The sequence below is a fragment of the Myotis brandtii genome, unplaced genomic scaffold (assembly GCF_000412655.1).
Source record: "Myotis brandtii unplaced genomic scaffold, ASM41265v1 scaffold185, whole genome shotgun sequence".
In the NCBI taxonomy this organism is placed as follows: Eukaryota; Metazoa; Chordata; class Mammalia; order Chiroptera; family Vespertilionidae; genus Myotis; species Myotis brandtii.
Genome location: NW_005356870.1, coordinates 9,429,451 through 9,435,798, shown reverse-complemented (window position 1 = coordinate 9,435,798; position 6,348 = coordinate 9,429,451). Strand labels below are relative to the sequence as shown.

General features: G+C 35.7%; 1 protein-coding gene across 11 annotated transcripts in view; it reads right to left on the bottom strand.

The window, feature by feature from the left end:
• Positions 1–5,729, bottom strand: part of PCM1 (pericentriolar material 1) — a 91,019-nt gene extending 85,290 nt beyond the window's left edge. For 10 of the 11 annotated variants that reach the window (XM_014537920.1, XM_014537921.1, XM_014537927.1 and 7 more), the window contains exon 1: positions 5,658–5,727. The gene's annotated coding sequence lies outside the window, so the exon portion shown is untranslated. Of the gene's footprint in view, positions 1–5,657 lie in introns of all 11 variants that reach the window. The other variant, XM_014537928.1, reaches the window with a different exon arrangement.
• Between the last annotated feature and the right edge of the window lie 619 nt (positions 5,730–6,348).

The window sequence follows — 6,348 nt, the reverse complement described above, 5'->3', positions numbered from 1 at the left end:
CATACACAGCAGTAATGAAGTGAAACAATAAAAAAATTTAAAAGAAAGGTAAAAATTCCTGAGCTTTACTTGTGGTAAATAAATAATAAAAAACATAAAGTACATATGTACATACGTCAAAATGACGGAACTTTTTTTCTTATCAATAAATGGGAGATGGCGACGTAACCAGGAAACAACGGACGTCGAGAGTCCGACATAACCTGAGGACTGTCTGTAGTGACAAAAAAAAATATGTAGGAATAATATTATTTGCCCTATGTGAAGAAGCACTACTAAACTCTGTAAAACAATAGAAGGTAAAATTTTATAAGAAGAAAAACAAACTCTCTTCCCTGGTAGGAAGTCAAGTATTACAAGCATACCCTTTTTTTTTCTAAATGTACAGGCTTAATGAAATTCCAACAAAAACCTCACTGTGATTCTTCTTGGAATTTAATAGAACAGGTAAGAATAAACAAGTCAGAAAAAAAAAATTACTGTATGAAAAATAAAAAGCAAGAATAGCAATAGAAGTCAGGAAAATAGAAAACTAGTTCCAAGATAATCCAACCACATCGAATGCCCATATGGTTAAATTAGTACCGATCCAAAAAAGAAAATCCTCAAATATACCTAAATAGAAAAAAATGAGAAAAATTATAGCTAACATCTACATCTTGGTATTTTCTATATGTAAGCCAAGCACTATACTATTTTATGTGCATTTTATCATTTTAATCCTCACAAGAAGTCTATGATCCAGGATTATTCCGTTGAGACAATTTGCTAAGAATTTTGAAAAAGATTTATTTAGAGCTTTAACAGGCTTTCTTTAATTAGGATTCTTCATCTCAGATACAGAACACAGAATAATGACTTAAATAAGGGTTTTCTCAATTCTTCCAAGGATGGTGCATACCTAGTACCAGTCCAGACACAGAGAGGAATTAATTCACAGTAAACAATGGAGGGCTCAGAGCATCAGAGTTTAATTCTCTCCAATTGGAAAAGGCTGCCTTATACAACACCAAGATAGTAAATAGATTAAAAATAAGTAAGATTTAAAAATCAAACAACATACAAAATAGAACTTTTAAAAAGAGAGATCTTACTAATTTGGGATGCAAAAAAAAAAAAGTTTGACAGGTTTTATTCACATAAAAGTAAATCCTAAGTATGCTGAGAATAAACAGTAAATGATAAATTGGGAAAAACCACTGAAATAAATACGAAGTATACAGTTAATATCTTTACTATATGAAGAATTTTTTTTTAAAACCCTCCCCATTCCAAATAATCTGATCATGCAATTTACAAAAAATCAGTAAACATAAAATGATAAAGACATGAATACAATCTGGCTGAAAATTAAAATAAGAGATTATTAAATTTGCTCAATTACATATATTACTAAATCCTAATGACAGCAAAGGGAAACCAGAACACTCAATCACTATGGTGAGAACCTAAACAGGTATAAGCTTTCCAGAAAGCATTTTGGCAATACTGTATCAAGAACTAAAATTGGTTTGATCCAGTAATTCTACCTCTCCATAGCTAATCTAAAAAAATATGGAGTGGTGGTAGGGGGCACAGTTGAGGAGGAGGGGACTATAATAAAGGAAGTTGTTTATTATGCTAAAATTGTAATAAATTGAAAACTATCAAACGATAGACTGAATGCTATTAGGGAAGAGTTCCCTTCAAAACATGTAATTATGAAGGCTAAATAATATTCCCTGTGTTTAAAATATATCATCACCTATAATAATAAAAGCATAATATGCTAATTAGACCAGACGCCCTTCCAGACGAAGTCAGGCTGCAAGGGAAGCCTGGGTCCCGGGTGCCTGCCGATGGCCAGAGGGAAGCCGGTGCCAGCAGCCGGGGAAAGAAGGCCTACTCTTGCATGAATTTCGTGCATCGGGCCTCTAGTATAGTGTAAAAGAGGAAAAAAGCAATATGCAAAATTGTATACAGATTTTAAGAAACTACAATAAAATGTTTGCATGCAATCAATTATTGGTTAGAGGGATAGGAACATTAAGTTTTTTTCCTCTTCTCTCTATCTTATACATTTTTTGCAATAATTGATACCCATAGAGAGATATGTCCAGTAAGCTGAAATGACTCATTTAAACTAAACATTTGGCAACTACTATTTTCTAGGTGTATTGATATAATTTGTAATATTTTTTAAATAATATTTTTATTGATTTCAGAAAGAGGAAGACAGAAACATCAATGATGAGAGAACCATTGATCATATTTGTAATATTAAATAGCTCAAAAGTACATATGCAATACAGGTGATATCATATTTAAAAGTACTAAAAGTAAATTGTCTTAAAATGTAAATTAGATTGGAAATTATTAAAGGTAAGTAAAAATTCTTACATAATAACTTTTTCTTAAAAATAGAATATGTTATGTTTTCTATCAATAGAGTAATAAATAAACCCTTTACTTTAAGATAAATTTATTAAGGATCCATTTTTAGGCTAATAACTGAAGACTATTAAAATAAGGTTCTAAAACAATTTGAACACATTAAATTTAGTTTGGGAAAAATGGATCAAACATTTTTAAACCTTTCTAAGAAAACCACTTCCTAAATAAAGTCTATTAAGTTTATAAAATAAACAACTTTGTCTACTGTTATAATGCGATTAACAATACAATGAGGTAGAATATGTAATAACATAATACCAAATGTATTAAAGAGGCACATGCCTAGTGGGTGAGCGTCAAACTATGAACCAGGTCAGGGTTCGATTCCCGTCAGGGCACATGCCTGGGTTGCAGGCTCCATTCCCAGTGTGGGGCGTGCAGGAGGCAGCCAATCAATGATTCTCTCTCATCATTGATGCTTCTCTCTCTCTCTCCCTCTCCCTTCCTCTCTGAAATCAATAAAAATATATTTTTTAAAAATTGATCATTAAATATTAAATAAAAAATAATGGCAAATGGACCAATTCTCTTAACATTATAAAAATCTACCCCATTAAAAGTGCAAAATAAAGGCAAGTTATTTCTCTCTTCTTCATGCCAACCTTTCTAATCATCTCGGAGTCACCATTAAAAATATAGGATCTCTGCCTCCTAAATTTTATTCTGCAGACACACTAATATAAACTATTATTTATATAGAAAGACTTCCAATAATCAAAACAGTAGGTATGTAGAGAAGAGGGCCAATACAACAAGATTTCCAAGGCAGAATCAACAGGAATTGGTGACTATATATTATGATATGGAGATGAGGCGGTGAGGAAAGAATAAAAGAATGACCCCTAGAACAACCTGTAGCTTGAACAACTGGGTACACAATGATACATTCAAGGTGACTTGAAAAGGAACAGGTTTTAGTTGAGAAAAAATGTTGAGTTTGAGATACCTATGGTATACCCAATTAAATTTGTCTAGCGAACAAATACGAATCTCTCAGAAGTGAAATCTAGGCTGGAGAGAAATTTGCAAGTCACACATTCATAAAAGTACTTAAAATGGAACAGAAGGCTCAGGAAAAGATGAAGAATAAGAGAAAAGACTGAAGAACACTGATATTTAAAGAGAAAAAGAACACTGTGAAGGTACAAAGACTGAAGGGAAACCAATGTAACTAGAAATGGAGAAAAGTGTATAAAGACAGGGGATATAAGAATGCTAGATGTTATTTTGTCAGGTAAGAAAAGTACTGAGAAATGTCCACTTGGACTTAGCAACAAGATTACTGATAATAACCTTTGTTAAGAGCAATTTCAACAGGGTGGTGAGGGTTAATTCCATAATTGTAATCTGCTTATTAATGGGAAGGGTTTGAAAAGATGGTCATTAGGTAATTTTTTCAAGGAATCAGTCTGTGAAGGAAAGCCCTTCCAAAAATTCCTGGTTAGCATCCTTAACTTCCTCACCTATTTGCCTATTCTGTCAATTCATTTAATGGTTTTTCTCTGCTTCTACTCTCCACTTGTCAGTGGGGAACAGTTATAAAATGGCACTGCCTATGTCCATTACTACAGTATACTACATATACACACACACACACACACGCATTTTCAAAATGTAAATTTACTCCATGAGGTAAGGCACCTGGTCTGTTTTGCTCACTGCCATATCTCAAGTACTTTTCAATCATTAGTACCACCTGTCACTGCCATATCTCAAGTACTTTTCAATCATTAAGTACCACCTGTAGGCACTCAATTAAATTTGTAAGATGAATATATTGCTATGTATCCATAATAGCTTCTCATTAAATTCCAATGTGAGAATTCCAAACCTTTTATATTTTTGCCCAGGTTTCAAATATACTTGCCTCCTTCAGGTGGCCAAACCCCTATTAGAAAACTAAGTTCTTCTAATGTGAGTTAGCCCAATGATTCTATGTTTTTGTTTCATCTTATCCATCTTCACTAACATATTAAAAGGAAAATTATTTTACTTTATAACTCATTTTACAATTCTTTTTATTTTACCAAACTCCTACTACATACTTTAGTGTTACGAACTCTAATGCACACACTCACTTTTGACCTTCCCCCAGAATTCCATTTTTCTTTTCCTATTCTGTTATAGTTTGACAATTAAAAAAAGAAAATACTACTGAGAATTATTATCCTATATAATAAAAGCCTAATATGCAAATCGACCCAATGGGAAAACAACCGATCGCTATGACACTAAATGCAGGCGCTGCTCCCAGCCCACAGCCCCCAGGCCAGCCAAAGAGGGTGCCAGAGGGAGGCAACCAGCGGGGGGCGGGGACCTGCAAGCAGGTGGCACCAGGCTGGCCAAGGTCAATGCCAGTGGGGGCCCCCCAATCGCCCCGCCAGTTGCCCCACAGATCGGCCCTGATCACCAGCCAGGCCTAGGGGCCCTACCCATGCACAAATTTTGTGCACCGGGCCCCTATTAAGATATAAATCCACTGTCAATCTGTATTTTCTCCTGAGGGTCAGCTTCTTTCATAAGGAAGCTGAAGATCTGTCTGCTTTCCTAGAAAGCAAAAACACATTAAATAAATTTAGAAAATAACCTTAAAATTTTCACAGAATTCAGATTAAGTTTTTAAAAAGGAGATTATTTCTAAAATATTTTTAACAAAAATTTCTTCTACTCCTCATCCTTTAGTTATTTAATTTCTAAACTGTCCTTAGCAAACTTTCCCTCAATGAACTTACACTGGCTTTTTTCTGCTGGTCAGAGAGTATCTTCATATAGCCAGGATTTAATAATACACTATGCATAGAAACTAATGAAAAAAATAAACTCTAGTCAAAAGTATTAATAACCCAAAAAATAGTTTGTGAATAAAAAGTAAGAGTAATTAATAGAGAAGTTGTACAAGATTACTTAAGAATAAATGGATTTGGCTATCCAAACAGGACACATTCAAACTCAAATGGTCTGAAGAATTTCTATGAAAAGAAAGACATTTCAAAAGGTATTACACAAACTGTTCCAGTATTTAATTAGGAATGACATGGTTCCTTTCTAAGGAAAGTATGAAGGCGGATCAGAGTGGCATCCCGAGCAGCAGGCCAACAGGGCAGCCAGCCAGGACTGTGTTCACTAAGCGGAGGCCTCCCCTGCGCGGGGTTCGGATGCGGTCTTCATCCTAAAGTCTTCAGCTGTAATACGAGGGGCGGTAACATAGGATGAGGTCAAATTACCTGCTTGGAAGCTAGTATTTGCAGCTCAGAAATTGCTCTTTTTTGCTTCACACTTCAAAGCTGTTGTCTGCTTTTGAATAAAAAAAAAAGACTTTAATAAATTCTTTACACTAGGAAGTACAGAACAACAAGTACTATGTTGTTTAGACATAAAATATGTTTAGAAGATCAACAGAAAAGAAAAATCCAATTTACCAATATTTTAAACCCAAGTTATTTTAACCCTTTTGGGAAGCAATGCGATAGACACAAATGTTTAAATCCTCCAAACTTGCAAGATGCTACCACACAGCCATGCCCGGCCTTAACATCTACCCTGGAATATAATTACCACGTGAAGACCCGCGCCAGCGCTCACCCTGCAGACTTAGCTTCCAGTCACTCGGACTATTCCAGAACTGTGTCTTGGGGGGGGGGGGGGGTATTTAAAAGCTACCTACTTTCTTAGAGAGAGATGACTTTGTTGTTACAAAAACACAAGCTTTACCTCCAGTTCGGAAAGCCCGTATGTGCGTGGTTTCCCGCGGCTCTGCCGGCAGGTGAGGGAAGGCAGGTGAGAGGGAAGGCGGGCAGCAGGTGCGCCTGGTGCTCAGACTCGCACACACACCCCCAGCTCAGACTCGTACCCCGCCGAGCTCAGACTCGCACTCCCCAGCTCAGACTCGCACACACCCGCCCCAGCTCAGACTCG